General features: G+C 36.8%; 1 pseudogene; it reads right to left on the bottom strand.

The window, feature by feature from the left end:
• Positions 1 to 9627: 9627 nt before the first annotated feature.
• Positions 9628 to 10492, bottom strand: LOC102468004 (40S ribosomal protein S2 pseudogene; annotated as a pseudogene).
• Between the last annotated feature and the right edge of the window lie 7632 nt (positions 10493 to 18124).

Below are 18124 nucleotides of genomic sequence, written 5' to 3'. Positions count from 1 at the left end.
AATGAGTGGCACCAGAAACTGGACTATTCAGTTTGGAGTTTTCTTAGTTATCAAGGAAATGCAGCAAAGAATAACATTGTCACTGTGTTTTTGTTAATTGCTGGAGCGCATAAGTACTTGCCAGAGTGACAGAAAGTTAGTAAGAGAAAATGCACCCTCTCCTTTGAGGTGTGGTCATGCTACAATCCTTTTACTTCCATTTTTTCATCTTGTCAGAACTTAAGGGCATGCATACAAACATACTGTGTGTGTTTTCAAGCTGCTGGAGTCAGGATTCAAACTATGGCGTGACCATGTGTGATCTGGCTCCCAATGTACAAAACATACTGTACTACGAGGCTGGCTCTTGGCTGGGTTTTTGAAAGATGTCTGAGGTTTTCCAAATGTCTTCAGTCCCCGCTTTTAGTTCTGAATTTATAATTCCAAGAGCATGTTTAAGTCCTTCCTTGAATGTGGATGCTTCCTTTACTGTAAGTCTATTATAACCTATGCTCATAGCGATAGTTAATAAACTAGTCAAAGGGAGCTGGCAGGTGGCATGATGGTTAAGGGTGCTGGACTCCCATGTGGCCAACTGTAGTTGGAGTCCTGGACCTGGCAGCTTGGTTTCTGACTTTCTCTCTCTCTTGCACTGTCCCTCTCTGGTCAAGTTAAAAATAAAATAAAATAAAAATAAAAGATAAACTGCTCAAAGATAAAAAAATAATTTTTGCACATTGGACAAGCTTACAGGTGTACTGGAAATAGAACTATATGTTGAAGAAGAAGAAAGATGATATAGTAAAATTGGAAGGGATTTGACAATGGTGGAGCAATGAACTGTGACTTTTAGCAAGGTTCCACATGGAAAGACTCCAGTTTATACTAGAAACCACGCTAAGTATGCTCAGTGCATACATGCCCATGATCTCAGAGAGGCTGAGGTTGGGAATGGATATTGACATCCAGATCCTATTGGGGGTGCTATGTCCCTGTCTCTCTCTCTCACATTCAGGGAAGACCTATATAAATAAACTTTGGAAAAAATAACTGAAAAAAAAATGTAGGGTACAGATGTTTTCTAAAGCTTCCAAGAGTTTTGCACTTGTGTAGCAGACTGATTTAAATATATGCTGCTCAATATTTGCAGAATTTTATTTTACTTATAATTTGGTTTTGTTAATGCTTAGCTTAGCTACATAAAAACCTAACTCTGAGAACCAGTACTTGAGAATGAGCTTTTCCATAAACAGGCAGTGTAAATCACTCCTTTCTACGTTGTTCTTGAAACCACCCCTGAAAGGATCTCTTTGCTAAGGACCTGCATGGCCTTGTTGATCACATCTGTTACAGCTCATCTCAATTCCTCCTACTTCCCTGACCGACTCCTGACTAGGGTTCCCCACCCACCTTCAAACCAATCAAAGTTCCTGCAGTTATGAAAACACACCATCTTCTTTATTTCTCTTTTTTTATTTTAATTTTTTACATATTCAATCAATATACATCATTACAAATTATAAAGTGAATTTACCCAACACACATACACTTCACACTAGTCCAGCTGAAGATATCATATATGTTATTATCAATAAATAATCATCTATTTCCATGTCCCATAAATATCTTGCCTCTTTATTTTTCTCTTTGATTTTCTTCCTCTCACTCTCCTCCTTCTCTCAGCCACTTCTCACACTGTCCCCAGTTGCTCTAACCATTTTCAGGCTTCTATATACACTAATCTCTCATTTTCTGCCATAGAGTGTGGACAATTGGTATATATTAAGTGGAGACATACAATATCTCTGTTTCATAGCCTGCCTTGCTTCACTCAGTACCAAATTTTTTTTTTTATTTGTCCACTTTCTAACAGATGCGAGGGTCTTGCTCTTTATTATGGTTTAGTAGTATTACATAGAGTATATGTGCCATACTTTTCAATCTGTTCTTGGACATTTGGGTTGGTTTCATGACTTAGCAATTGTGAATAATGCAACAATAAACATAGATATGTAAGCACCTTTCTTTTCTTTCTTTCTTTTTTTTTTTTGAGAGGTTTTTGCTATAGGGAGCGTGTGCTCGCCAGAAAGACAGAGAAAGACCGAGAGACAGAAAGCAAGAAATCACCCCCAGGGGAGATGACCACACTGCAATCCCTTCTCCTCCATTTTCCTCTTGGGATCTTGGGCACACATGCACACGCCCAGTGTGAGTTTAAGCCACTGGGTCCAGGACTCGAACCATGGTTGACTACATGGGAGTCCAGCGACATAGCCATTACACTAACTGCTGGTCCCAGCACTTTTCTGACTGAGAATTTTCCTATCCTTTGGGTAGATACCCAGGAGTAGAATTGTTGTATCATATGGTAGTTCTAGTGGATTTTTGAGGAACCTCCATATTGTTCTCCACAGTGGAAGAAATCATTGACATTCCCACCAACAGTATAAGTGTTCCCTTTTCATCACAGCCTTGTCAGCATTTATCATTTTTGGTTTTCTTAATCTTAGCCATTCTGAAAGGGGTTAGGTGGTATTTCATTGTGTTTTGATTTGCATATCCATTTTGATAAAGGATGTTGAGAATATTTTATATGAGTTTTGGATATTAATATGTCTTCCTTAGAGAATTGTTGTTCAACTCATTTTCCCATCTTTTAATTGAGTTGATCTTTTATTTATTTATTTATTTATTTGAGGGGAAGGAGTTAAGCCACTTGAGTTCCCTGTGTATTGTGGTTATCAGTCCCTTGTCAGAGCCATAGTTTACAAAAATATTCTCCCATTTCAAGGGTTGTCGATTCACACTAATTATTGAGTCTTTTGCTGTGCAGAAACTTCTTAAACTGACATAATAACACTTGCCTATTTTGTGATTATTGCCTGTACTTTGGGATCCTATTTAAGAAGTCTTTGGCTACTCCAATGTCTCCCAGAGTTCCCACCGTGTTTTCCAGCAGTAGTTTTATAGTTTGAAGTCTTAGGTTTATATTTTTGATCCACTTTGAGTTGATTTTTGTTAATGGTGAGAGACAGGGGTCCAGATTCATCTTTCTGTAGGTGGATACCCCACCCAGATTTTCCAGTACCATTTGTTTTTCCCTCTGGATTGATTGGTGCCCCTCATCAAAGATCAGTTGGCTGTATGTTTTGAGGTTTATTTCTGAGGTCTCTATTCTGTTTCCTTGGTCCATATGCCTGTTTCTTTGCCAATACCATGCTGTTTTGATTACCACAGCTTTGTAATATCTTTTGGGATCAGGAGTAAGACACCTCCTACTCCACTCTTCTTGCTTGGGACTACTTTTGCAATATGGGGTCTTTTATGATTCCAGACAAATTCTATGGTTGTCTTCTCTAGATCTGTGAAGAATGTCTCTGGTAATTTGATTGGGATTGCATTAAACATGTAAATTAATATGGGTAAAATTGTCATTTTGATTATATTGATTATTCTAGTCCAGGAACATGGGATGTCCTTCCACTTTATGTGTCATTTTTTATGTCTTTTTTTTTTAATTTTCATAGTTTCCCTTGGTTACATTTATTCCTAGGTATCTTACATTGTGTGGCTATGGTAAAAGGGATTACTTTCTTCAGTTCTACTTCAGTTTGCTTGTTGTTCGTATATAGTAATGCTATCAATTTTTGGATGTTGATTTTGTATCCTGTCAATTTACTTCATTAATTTATTTTTTTAAATAATTATTTATGTCATCTTATTTATTTATTATTATTATTATTCAATTTGACCAGAGGGAGAGAGAGAGAGTGAGAAAGCAAGCTGCCAGGTCTAGGACTCAAACCGTGGTCAACCATGTGGGAGTCTAGCACCTTCACCACCATGTCACCTGCCAGACTCTGTATCCATTTATTTCTTCCAGGAGTTTTTTCATGGATACCTTTGGGTCTTCTACGTATATAATCATGTCATCTGCAAATAGAGATAATTTCACCTCTTCCTTCCTTATTTGAATGCCTTTTATTTCATTATCTTTTCTGATTGCATTGGCTAGGACTTTCAGCACTATATTGAAAAGGAGTGGGAAAAGTGGGCAGCCTAGATTTATAGCAGTTTTTAGTGGAAAAGCTTTCAGCATTTCCCCATTCAGTATCACATTAGCTATGGATTTTTCATAGATGGCTTTTATTATGCTGAGAAATTACCCTCTATGCCAATTTTTCTGAGAGTTTTAATCATGAATGGATGTTGCATTTTACTGAATGCTTTTTCAGCAGTGATTGATAGGGTCATATGTTTTTTATCTTTCTTTCTGTTAATATGGTATATTAGATTTCTGGTTTTGAATAAGATGAACCATCCTTGCATCCCTGAAATAAAGCCTACCTGGTAGTGATGTATAACCCTTTTTAGATGTTGCTGGATACGATTTGCTAGTATCTTTTTGAGAGTTTTTGTATCTATATTCATCCAAAATATTGGTCTATAGTTTTTATATTTTTATTATGTCCTTATTTGTTTTGGGGATGAGGGTGATGAAGCTTCATAAAATGAATTTGGGTAAGTTCTTTCCGTTTGGATCTTTAGAAATAATTGGAGCAGAGTGGGGATTAACTCCTCCTTAAAAGTTTTGTAGAATTTAGAGTGAACACATCAGGACCCAGACTTTTCTTTGTGAGGTTATTTATAACTGATTTAATCTCATTGCTTGTTATGGACATAATCAAGCTTTCTATTCAATCTTAGTAGATTATATGTGTCCAGGGATTCTTCATCTCATCCAGGTGTCTTGTTTGTTGGAATAAAGTTACTCATAGTATTCTCTAAATATGTTTTGTATTTCTATTATGTCTGTTGCAATATTTTCTGTTTCATTGCAAATATGATTTATCTGGTTCCTTTCTTTCTTCTTAATTAGTCTAACTAATGGTGTGTCAATTTTGTTTATGTTTTCAAAGAACAAGCATTTGGTTTCATTTATTTTCTGTATAGTTCATCTATTTTCTATTTCATTTATTTATGCTCAAATTATTATTATTTCTTCTATTCAGGCATTTTTTGGATTTTTTTGGTTGTTATTGTTTTTCCAATTCCCTGAAGCATGATGTTAGGTGGATTTGCCAATTTCTATCCTTTTCTTACATGACCTCATTGATATGTACTTCCCTCTTATGACTGCTTTTGCTGTGTCCCATAGTTTATGTAAACTCATGTATTCATTACCATTGGTTTCAGTGAATCTTTGATGTCAGTCTATTTTTCTTCTGTAATTGTGAAGCTAATCAGTAGTAAGTTGTTTAATTTCCATAAGCTTGTATATTTTCTAGTTTTATTCTTAAATATCAAATTTGATTCTATCTTCTTCTATTGGAGAAGATACTGGATGTGGTTTCTATGTCTTTGAATCTGTGTAATGGGTTGTTTTGTATCCTATCATATGATCAATCCAAAAGGTTCCATGTGGGGGTGAAAAATGTATATTTTATAATTATTGGGTGGAAGGTTCTATAGAAGCTTCTGTCACATCCATTTGATTTACAGTATCTAAAGATCCTGCATCTCTTTACTTATTTTTTGTCTATATAATCTGTCCAAAGGAGATAATGGAGTGTTGAAATTCCCAGTGATTAATGTGTTGTAGTCTCTCTCTCTCCTGTCATATGTAGTAGTCTTTCTTTAATGTATTTGGGTTTTCCTGTGCTGGGTTATTAGATATTTGTAAGCATTATATCTTCTTGATGAATTAGTCCTTTTACTACTATATAATGCCCTTCTTTGTCTCTTCTTCTTACAGTTTGTCTTAAAGTCTATTTTGTCTGAAATCAATATCGCAACACCAGGCCTGTTTGGGTTTCCATGTGCAGGAATACCTTTTTCTAGCCCTTGACTTTTAGTCTATATATGTCTTTATCCCTGAACTATGTTTCCTATAGGCAACAGATAGAGGGTTTCTGAGTTGTGTTTTTTGTTTTGTTTTGTTTTGTTTTTCTTTTTTTTTGCATTTAGACTTTTTATTATTTTTAAAAAATTATACATTTAATTACTATACATCACCTTGCTTGTAAGTTAAATTTACCCAGCATGAATGCACTTCATAACAGTCCTGTTAAGGATATAAAACACATTGTTATCGACAGATAATAACCCATTTCTGTGCCCCATAAATGTCTTGCCTCTCCCTCCCTTCTTTCCCCCACTCCCACCCTCTTCCCACATTGTCTCCCAAATCTATAACCATTTTTAATCCTTCTATGTCCTCTAACCTCTCAGTTTCCAAAATAGAGCAGAGCAATTCCACTCGATTGGAGAATTTTATCCATTAACATTCAATGTTATTATTGATATTTCTGGATTTGTCCCTAGCAATTTCTTGGTTGTTTGTTGTTCTCTGATTTCTGTCTCTCTTCAGTTTTCCTACTACAGCACTCCCTTCAGATCTTCTTAATGTGCTGGTCTAGTATTGGTAAATTCTTTCAGGTTTTGCTTATCCAAGAATATTTTTGTTTTTTTCCTCACATTTGAAGGATAATCTTGCCAGGTACAGTAATTTGGTAGAAACTGGTTTTCTTTTAACACTTTGCATATATCTTCCCCATCTTTCCTTGCTTCCTTGTTTCAACTGAGAGAGGTCCAATGTTAACCTGATGGAATAACCTTTATAGTAACTTGATGTTTCTCTCTTGCCATTTTTACTATCTTATCTTTGTCTGTGATTTTGTCATTCTGGCTATGATGAGCCATGGAAAGGATCTTCTTGGGCTGATTCTATTTGGGGTCCTTTGTGTATCTTTGGTTTGGACATTTGATTGCTTCTATAGGTTTGGGAAGTTTTCTGAAAGTATTCCATGGAATAGACGTTCTATGCCCTTGTCTGATTCTTCACCTTCTGGAATAACTATTATTCAGATATTTGGGTGTTTCACAGTATTTCTCATATATTGAACTAATTTTTTAAAAAAATTTTAAAATTATTTTTGGTGTTGTTTTTACGTCTAGGGTTTTGTCTTTCAGATCAGAGATTCTGTCTTCTGCTTGGTTCAGTCTACTATTAATACTTTTGAAGGAGGTATTAATTTCTTGTTTAACTGTCTTCATCTCTAGGAGTGCTGATTAGTTTATTTTTTTAGATTGTGTCTATCTCCTCTTTCAAATCCTGGAAAGAATACCTCATCTGTGTCTCCATCTATATTCTAAACCTTATTTCTGAGACGCCTGTAAATTCCTTTGTGCTGTCAATGGTTGAAGAAGAGTTGCTCTTTTCCACTGAGGAAGAGTTATTTCCTTGTTTTCCTATACTTTTTGTGCCTCTGCATTGGTTTCTAGTCATCTGATGGATTATACACTATTTCCAGCTTTTCTGCTATTGATTCTATACTGTCAGAGGGAAAAAGAGCTCTACTTTTCAGATGTATTCTTGGTAAAGAGCCTTGTCTTCCAGTAAGAATGTATGTATATAACCATCTTTAGGTGTTGCTTCTTTTCCCAGTCTCATAAGTCCAGGTGCACCTAGGGCTAACCTGAAATTTTTCAGATGGAAAAGGAAAAAGAAGTCATGCACCATGTGGCTTAGAAAACTATGAACTCTCAAAATATTCCTTGGATAGGTTGAGAGGCAGGAAGAAGTCTGGAGGAGTCTCTTGCCTCAGCTTCCCTCACCAGTTGCTGCCTCTCCCTGGTCGCAGCGGCCCAGGTTCTGGGGATAATGGCAGTGGACAGACATACCTAGGATGGGTTGGGAGGTAGGAAGAAGTCTGGAGCAGTCTCCTGCCTCAGCTTTCCCCATTAGCTGCCAGTTCTCCCTGGTCAGCAACAGTACATAATATTTTCTTTAAAGAAACATTCTAGAAACCTTCTCTTATTCTGTTCATTGTAGCTAGTGTTGGAGTTATCTGTAGCCACTTCCATACTCCTCTGAGTAACCTTACTACCCATCATATTTTTCCCCTAAGACAATAGAACATTTTCCTGTAAATGGAATTTCCTACTAGTTTTTAAGGTTATCAATTTCATCAGATGTATGCACCCACTGCGTGCTCCCCTTCACCTAGTTCATATCACACAGTAGTCTTTTGGGAATTAGGCTTGGAATATTAAAAGTAAACATGTTTGTCTAGCCATTGCATAGAGGAGATCAGTACAGGTAACAGCATTTCTTATCTTTTTAAAAGGAAATGTAGGGCCAGGAAGTAGCACAGAGCTTAAGATGGCTGGATCCCATGTAACTGACTATATGGTTTGAGTCTTGAATCCAGCAGCTTGAAAAACACACCAGGCTCATGTGCATGTGTACCCAAAATCCTTAGAGTAGAATGAAGGTCAGGGATTGCAGTGTGGCCATCTCCTCTGGGAGATGAGTTCTCATTTTCCCTCTTTTATTCTCCCTCTCTCTTTCTCTAACTCTCTCCAGCAACTACATACACCCAATAACAAATTAAAAACATAAAAGAGAAAGAAAGAGAGTTAGAGAAAGTCTGCTCTGTATGCAAATGTCAAAGACAAATTTTAAAGAAAAAATTAATTATTACCAGTTTCACATGTCTTAAACATGCACCCTTTGAATTTTGGGGTATAGTATCATAGACAATGTATTCATGGTTCTCAAAACACAAATGATACAGTTTTCTGGAGGCATCGTTTCCATATTTCTTTTAAGAAAAAGACAAACTACATGGAAATTAATTTTGTTTTCTTTTAAACTTTATTTAAAAACAAAACAAAACGAAATAGCCCAGCACAGTAACACAGGCAAGAGGATGCCACTGAGTGACAGTAGAGCCACATGACCAGTCCCTGGGTTCAATTCCTGGGTCAGGCAGTACTGGGTGTGCTTGTGGGCATCCTCATGATTCTGGCTTGCTAAAAGGCATTGGGCGGCAGTGAGGATATTGTAGCAAGGCCCAATCAGGAGTTCCTGTCTCTCTTTCTGTCTCTGTCATGAAATGAGCAAACATGAGCTGAAATGGAAGTGAAAAACATTCATATGACTATCATAATATTTATAAACCAATTAAAAAGGCAAACATGAGCTGAAATGGAAGTGAAAAACACTCATATGACTATCATAATATTTATAAACCAGTGAAAAGAAAAAAAAGAGAAATGCAGTATATTAATGTTGTGGGCAAAGGACACTTCTTTAAAACCTGTATGGTATCAGCAAACATGAGCTGAAATGGAAGTGAAAAACACTCATATGACTATCATAATATTTATAAACCAGTGAAAAGAAAAAAAAGAGAAATGCAGTATATTAATGTTGTGGGCAAAGGACACTTCTTTAAAACCTGTATGGTATCAGGGAGTTGATTTTTCTTTCTTTCTTTCTTTCTTTCTCTCTCTTCTCTTCTCTTTCTTTCTTTCTTTCTTTCTTTTTTCTTTGTTAGAGATTTTTGCTATAGGACACATGCACTCACTGGAGAGACAGAGAGAGATAAAGAGATGGAAAGTAAGAAATCACTCCCAAGGGGGAAATTATCATACCACAATCCTTTCTTCTTCATTCTCCTCTTTGGATTTTGGGTATGCATGCCCAGTGTGAGTGTCAAGCCACTGGGTTTGGGACTTGAACTGCAGTCAACCATGTGGGAGTCTAGCACTTTAACCACAATGCCACCTGATGACCCCTAATATTTCTTTTTTTTTTTTTTTTCCCAGGCTTAATTCACTTTATTCTCGCTGTATGAAAGCCCTAGGTTGTGGCCACAGCTGGAGCCTGGGTCCTCTGCACAGAGACTCTGGTGTGGGTCTTGACAAGATAATCAGTAAATTCCTGATAGGGAGACTTGGTGAACACGGTCTCTTTCCAGAGGTCAGGGGTCAGATAGCAGTAGATCTTGGAGATGACATCAAAGGTAGCCTTGGCGAAGTTGCCCAGGGTGGCAGTGCAGCCCTGGGCTGAGGTGTAGCAGTCATCTATGCCAGCCATCAGCAGCAGCTTCTTGGGCACAGGCGTGGAGACAATGCCAATGCCTCTGGGGGCAGGAATGAGGCATACCACCACAGAGCCACAGAGGCCGGTCACCTTGCAAGGGACAGTGTGGGTCTTGCTGATCTTGTTCCCCCAGTAGCCTCTCCGCACTGGGACAATGGAGAGTTTGGCCAGGATGATAGCCCCTCAGCTGGCATGGCCACCTCATTAGAGCACTTCACACCCAAACCAACATGGACATTGTAGTCCCCAATGGCGACAAATGCTTTGAACCTGGTCTGCTAGCCAGCGCGAGTCTGCTTCTGCACGGGCATGATCTTCAGAACTTCATCTTTGAGAGACACTCCCAGGAAGAAGTTAATGATCTCAGACTCCTTGATGGGCAGAGAGAAGAGATAGATCTCCTCCAGGGATTTGATCTTCATATCTTTGACCAGGTGGTCCATCTTAGTGACCGGGATCCACTCCTTGTCCTCGGCCTTGCCTCCTTGAGCTTAGCGGCCCCATCTGCGGCCCACCCAGACAATGGGGGCCGCTGCCAAGGCCTCCACGGAAGCCGCCGTGGCCTATCCCAGGACCCCCAGGGCCTCCGTGCCCTGCCGCTGCACCAGCGTCATCAGCCATTTGGTGTTCTCTCAGAGAAGAAGCTGACCCCTAATTTTTCTATTGATTTAAAAATACGACTAATATGTGTATCACAGCTCAGAATACTAGTTGAAAAAACTGAAGTTATAGAATTAACAAGTAGATGCTTTATCATAAGCCATTTTATTATTTGATAAATGTGAGTAACGAATTTTAACCATAATTTACCTATATTTGACATGGGAAATGTTCATTCACCCCAAGGGTTACATGGTGCCTCATCTCCAAGGCATCCAAGCTACCCTTGAAGACCAATAAAGCCAAGAATAAATGTATTAAAATCTATTGTCATTCTGATGAATTTCTCAATTAGCAATCTCTATAAAAAATACAATGCAAAACACAGATAAGAGCACATATGAAATTCAAATTTTTCCAGTAGCCATATTAAAAAAGTAAAAATGGAGACCAGCAGCTGTTGTAAGATTACGTCACTAGACTTCCACGTGGCTGACTGTTGTTCAAGTTCCAGATCCAGTGGCTTGAAACTAACATTGGGCACATGTGCATGGATGCCCCAAATCCCCAGAGAGTGGAAGAGAAGGGATTGCAGTGTGGCCATCCACCCTGGGGCAATTTCATGCTTTCTGTCTCTCTGTCTCTCTGATGAGTGCACACACCCTCTAGCAAAAATCTCTCTAAAAATAAAAGAGTAAAAAACGACCTATAGTATTAAAATTAATATCATTTCTAGAACTAATACATCACATCAATAGTATTTTACCAGGTAGTCAACACAAAATCATTGAAACAGTTTCTATGATTATTTTCATAATATTCATTTATTTATTTATTCCATGCTTGAAAGTGAAAGAGATTGCACGCTCAACAGGATGTGGACAGTGCTTGCAACCCCAGCTTTGGCCAGACCTAGGCCATAAGTACATGCGTGCCTGGCATATTCAGGGAGATCTCCAGACAGAAACCTGGACTTGTTCCACGTGGGTCAGCCTGGCTGAGCATAGTGTCTCACTGCTGTACCACCACTAAGCCTCTCTTACTAATTTTTATTTTTTAAAGATTTATTTAACTTTATTTATTTTAATTTTACTGGGGGTAGGGGGGGAGGGAAGGAGAGAGAAAGAGAGAGAAACAAGAGAGAGAAAGTGAGAAAGCAAGCCACCATATCCAGGACTCAAACCGCAGTCAGCAATGTGGGAGTCCCACACCCCTAATCACCGCATCATCTGCCAGCCCCACTAAAACTAATGTGTATTTTATATTTACAGGATATCTAAGTTAGACTATTTCATGTGCTCCGTAACTGCATTAGTCTAGTGGCTCTTGTAACAAACAACGAAGGTCCAGATATTTATCCAAAATTCCAACTGCCACTACAAAAATCAGTTAAATAAAACTGTACAAGGTAAACCTTGCATAACCATATATATGCAGAAAAACAGAAGCATGCAAATGTAAGGAAATGAAAGCTCTCTCTTGCTGAAGTAAACAATAGATGCCATTTTTGGTAGGTTTTAATAACCACATTTCACTTTTATTTCCAGCTTATAACATTTTTTTTGGCATGATGCTACCGTGGTTCTACTTTAGAAAGATTATTTTTTTAAGATGGTAATTTGATTTTTTTATTGAGTATTTTTGAAATACACTATATTTTTTAAATTGCCACAATAAAAATTGTTGTAAGTCTAACACAATGTGCAGAACTATGTCGAGAGGGACAGGTTTTGTAACAAATAGAGAAAAGAATGAAATACGGATTTCACAGTCACAGGGTTAGCCTTGTAATTAGAGAACCATAGTCATCTTAGATAATAGTTCACAAAAGAAAGCGAATAATCTAAGGAGTACTTGAAGTGACCATACATCTAGATTAAAGCTGTTGGGTTGATTGATTTGTTTGTATCGTCTCTACATCTGCTTAGTTACTTCCAGACTATAGGATTACTGAGAATTTCTTTTTCTATTTTACATTTCTACTCTTTTAAAGACTATATTTAATCTTTAATATTAGTACTCAGTTTATACAGAATTTCTCTTGTGAATAGATGAGGTGGATATGCTCACCATTTCTGTGTAGAGGCAGACAACATCACTAAACTTCCTTCTTCAAATTGTGTACCTTGTGTTGTAATAGTATTGTTAGAGGGATTTTATTTTTGTTGTTGTTGTTGTTGTTGTTGCTGTAGTTAATTTGGGGAAATTTCTTGCCGCATGTGAGAGACTTGAAATCTTTCTCTACATACCCTTTCTTTTCTTTTTTTTTTTTTTTTTTTTTAAATTTTAGTATAGGACACTTAGGCTCACCTGAGAGAAACAAAGTGAGAAATAACCTCCAATAGAAAAGGCATGCAACAATCGCTTCTCCTTCATTCTTCTCCTGGGATCCTGGGCATGCATGCACATGTGCCTAGCATGATTTCAGGAAGCTGGGTCTGAGACTCAGCTGTGCAGCCAGCCATATGATATGTCACCTTGGTCTCCATGCCATTTGCTGACCCTGCACTTTTCTTTTTTACCGAAAAAATTAAAGTTACACCTTTTTTTGGCACAGATTTTCATGCCATTTTCTTCCTAATAGAAAGATGTCATCCCTATGTAAGAATGTTGTCTCATATGACTATTATTTTTTTAAAGAATTATTAAATTTTATTTATTCATTCATTTATTTTAATTTGGCCAGAGAGAGACACAGAAAGCAAGAGAGAGGGAAAGTGACAAAGCAAGCCACCAGGTATGGGATTCAAACCATGGTTGGCCATGTGGGAGTGTCCAGCGCCTTAACCACCATGCCATCTGCTGGTCCCAAACTATTATTTTTGATTCTTCCTCCACTGTCTTCATTCTTATATCTATTCCTTTGATCATTTATTTGGAATTAAAAGACACTTAATTGAACAATAATATAGATATATAATTGGTAAGAGGTACAGTACACATAAATGAATAGTAATTTAGTATAAATGGCAACACTTGATGATAAGATGTATGTACATTTACAGTAAACGAAGATTGGGAAAAAAAAAATCTCTGAAATACACAGTAATGACCAAAACAGTATGTACATGGAGGTACATGCAGCTGAACATTATAGTGTTCTAATTCTCTCAAATAAAACACTGTATGTTCTATGTGATTAAATGACTGATAAACTGAATTGTATGCCCCTCATGCAAAACAAAATAATAGAAACATGTCATATGTGGAGTGACTTTGGCCCTTTCAAATACAAGCCTTTTCTTGACCACATAAGATAGAGCACTTACTTTGATCAGTGGATATCTTTTTCATGATTTAAAAAGTTGTTTTTAAAGTATCATTTAGCCTAATGAAAGAGAAAGGAAACACTGTGTTTTCAATAACCCAGGCAAACAGCTGAAAAGAAATTTAAACAGGAGGTATTACTTGCTTCAAATGCTACATTTTAAAGAATGGGCGGGCTGGGTATTTCTAGTACTTCCCAGATAGTTTACTGTGGAGATCTCTATAATTTCACAGTTATTTTTAAAGCCCTCCAATTCAAATGAACTTTTCCATCGATCTCTAATTCTTCTCTCATGTTTCATTCTCCCTTGATCCTAACAATACAGCAGCTCATATTCCTTGTACAGATCTGGCCTTTACTCTTTAAATGCACTCACACAAAGCCTTGGCAGGGTTTTACCTGCCCTCTTCACCTGGTGGACTTCTAGTCTACCTTCAAGACTGCTTAGTGTCCATAATTCAACAAGTTTTCCCTGATAATTCTCTTGAGTTAGCTATCCCACCCCCTTATGCCTCCCACAGTAAGAATGCTTAGTATTCTGAGTATCCTTTCTCCTTGGAGCAGCAAGCTATGAGCTTCTTGAAGGCATGAGCTGTGACTGAGCAGTGCTCTCATGTGTAGTCCCAGTGCTGAGGCTACATTGCTTTTAATATTTGTTGGAGAAATGTGTGAATGGTTGAGTGACTGGGTGCATGCTGAATAAAGGAAAGCACACATGGAATGCTTTGCTTGCCTAGACTATATCTCATCACTTTTGTATATAAGAGATAACCAGATTCAAATGAGGTGACAGGAAGAACCATTTCAGGTGTTCTTAATTTTGTTGATTTTTACCAAAGTATATGATGCACCCACCAGAAAGAGATTGAAAGAGAATGGGAAAGGAAGAAAGCACCCTACCCGCCATAAGGGTGGTCATGCCCTAGTCCCTTCTCTTCTGTTTCTCATCCTTTTGGGATTTGGGGCACACATACACACATGCCCAGTGTGTTTTTCTGGCCACTAGTCTGAACCATGAAGCAGGCCATGTAGGGTCCAGCCACCTTAACCACCACACTACTAGCTGGCCCTCAGTTGGTTTTAATTTAAAAACGTATTCCAAGTTTAATAATTATAATACCAGTGCTTTTTAAAAGCTCAATGGGTTATTTATTTATTTATTTTTAAAAGTTTGTAAAGGTTTTTGCCATAAGACATATGTGCTTACCAGAGAAAGACACACAAAGAGAGAAAGGGAGAAATCACCCCCCAGGTGGAATGGGCACTCCATAATCCATTCTCCTCTATTCTCCTTCTGTAATTTTGGGCATGCTAACTGCTGGTCCCAAAATTTATTTTTTTCTCCCCCCTATTTTCTTCTTTCTTTCTTTCTTTCTTTCTTTTTTTTTTTTTTTTTCACTTATGCCATAGCATCTTGCATCAACCTGAACTCAATCGCAGCCATTAGGATAATTTATATTTGTTAAGGTAACATATTTAGATCTATTATCATTGACTATTATTTCCCTAGAAGGAATACACCATTTTGGTAAGAATATCTTTTGGGCTGGAGATGCGTGCTTCATTTGTACAAGTGCATATTTATGACTAATCCTAAGCATAGCAGCCGCTTTTGTCTTCTAACATCATTAGCTTTCTCACAGGGCCATTGTTTCCTTAATAGTTTAAGAAACATTCCAAGAAACACTAAAACTGTCTTTGTAATCATTGCACTGAGTGATTCTCAGAGCTTGCACATTTGTTTGAAAATAACTAACGATCTTGGACTTCTTCCAGGCATCATACACATTCAGAATATTTATTTTTTATTCAGGAAAGCAATATAAACACATGTCTCCTTCCTTAAAGAAAAGCTGTTTTAGTTCACCTCATGCATGGACTTAATAAACTCTCCTCAATATAGTGTTGATTATTGCTTTACACAGTTGCAGCAGCCTCATTAGTTTCACTACATAGCTTGAAATGGTTTCATGCCAAATTAAAAATGTAGGTCATTCAAAGGACTAATGGTGCTAGTTCAGCATGAAGTGATTTCGAGCTCACCCAAATCCAACAGTATTTTATCTTAGTCTGTTGCAAACCAATTCTCACAATGGTTCTAATTTCATATGTCATTTTTATAAAAGCCTTTATAATTTTGCATTGGTAGAAAGACATGCCTTACATGTCCATCAGATTAGGGAATATTTCAGGAGTGATAATAATACCATTAAAGTACTCAGAAGGTTTTTCTCTTTAATGTCATGAAATAATTTTCATGATTTCATGTTTTTCAAAAATGCATTGTACTGAGCACTAACTCTGTTATTGATGAGCATGTGCTATTTAAGGAGGAACAAATGACCAAGTAAATTTTTAAAAAAGTATGAATAAAACTTTTGTATTTGGGAATCAATACAGCAGGACTTCTCAGCATCGAATGTATTCATTAACAAATTCTAACAGTGTATAATGCCAGTGAAAATATTGCACATTTCTCCTTCCCCAATTTACTTGAATTCTCAGCACTGTCTAGTATTGTAGAGTGTTCACACTATGTTTTCAAAATTCAAGTTATTCATTAATTTATCAAAGAATAATGCAATGGCATATTTTATTTATTTTTATTTTTAAGAACTATTTTATCTAACTTTACTTATTTATTTTAATTTGGTCAGAAAGTGAGAGAAAAAAAATGGGAACATGAGAAAGAAGTCTTCAGGTCTGGGATTCGAACCACAGTCGGCCATGTGGGAGTCCAGCACTCTTAACCACCACGCCACCTCTGACCCCACAGTGATGTATTTTAAATACAAAAAGCATTAAAACATTAAAGTAAAAAGTTTACTTATGCCTCTTTATGCATTACCCCTTCCTCCATCAGAGGTTTACTGTCATTCAATATTGTCTCTTTATAGTGACAAACATATACAAGTGTATATATATGTATGTATAATAAACATGCATATTTTTCTTTATGACACAAAGATGAGCATATCCATAATATTTGATACCTTCATTTTTCACTTTTCAGAATATTCTCAATTTCTTCCCTTATGAGTACATAGGTATTTTTTTTTTACAGGTATGTAACATTTTGTTGAGTATAACAATGTATGTAATCAGTCCTCTATAGACATTTGTGTTGTTTTCAGTATGTTACTACAATAAAAATGCATCAACCTTACTCATACATTATTTTGTACCCATGTTTGTATGTATTAGGAATGATTCTTCCAAAATGCATTTTCTGAACATAAAAGTATTGCATTTATTTGGGGCTGGTAAGTGGTCTGGTGGTTAAAACATTGGACTGCCACATGGCCTTTCCCAATTCAAGTCCCAGACCCAGCAGTTTGAAACTCATGCCAGGTGAGTGCTCCTGGATTCCCAAGATATTGAGAGGAAAAAGGAGAGGGGATTGTGATATGGCCATCCCCCTGGGCATGATTTCTCACTCTTTCTCTCTCTGCCTCTCCAGTAAGGTCACATGCCTTATAGCAAAAATCTCTGGAAAAGAAAAAGAAAACAAAGTGTTTCTTTGTAATCTTGAGTAATATTACCAAATTGTCAAATATATGGAGTTTTGACACTAGCAAAAAAGAGCCTCATTTCACATACTTACCTAGAGAATTTGTTATTGAATATTTACAAATATATTTTTCTAGTGTTGTTTTATGTTTTACATCTTTCTTACGATGTGTTCCCATTTGAGTGTACTTACAGGTTTTTTCATTGAAAGCTTTTTTAAGGATAACTTTTCTGTAATTTTATTACACAATTTGAGTCATATGTTATAGTTATATGTTATAGTATCAATGTTATCAGTGCTTCACAAAATTTGGACAATTAAATTATAAATTATGTTCTGAAATAAAATTTAAATAATATTAAAATTACCTGCTTCTTAAAGATTCAGTTGAGTTTAATGAAAACACAGATTTTGTACTTTTCTAGAAGGTAACTCTTAGAATAATTTTTGTATTCAGAATTTAAATGATTAGACCATATATCTCTCCTTGTGCCAGTTGTGGCAAATTATTTTTTCCCGCATATTACCTGCTTTATGAAAGCATAAAATATATTAGCAGCAGACATAAGGTGGCATGGTAATTAAGATCATGGATTCCAACATGGCAGACAACAGTTCAAGTCCCAGACTCGATGGCTTGAAAACCATGCCAGCACATGTTCACATATGCCCAAAATTCTTAGAGAAGAATAAATAAGGGATTGCCATGAGGTCAGACCCCCAAGGGGGTGACTTCTCACTTTGTGTCTCATGTCTCTCTGACTCTTTTGGTGAATGCATACATCCTATAGCAAAACTTAAAAACAAAAAACAAAAAAAAACAAAAACAGAACAAAAACCTTGGCAAATGTTTGAGCAAACTTATTTTTATTTT

This window comes from Tupaia chinensis, unplaced genomic scaffold, assembly GCF_000334495.1.
Source record: "Tupaia chinensis unplaced genomic scaffold, TupChi_1.0 Scaffold142898_1, whole genome shotgun sequence".
Taxonomy (NCBI): domain Eukaryota; kingdom Metazoa; phylum Chordata; class Mammalia; order Scandentia; family Tupaiidae; genus Tupaia; species Tupaia belangeri.
The sequence above is the reverse complement of the archived record's forward strand: the minus strand, read 5'-3'. Positions and strand labels throughout refer to the sequence as shown.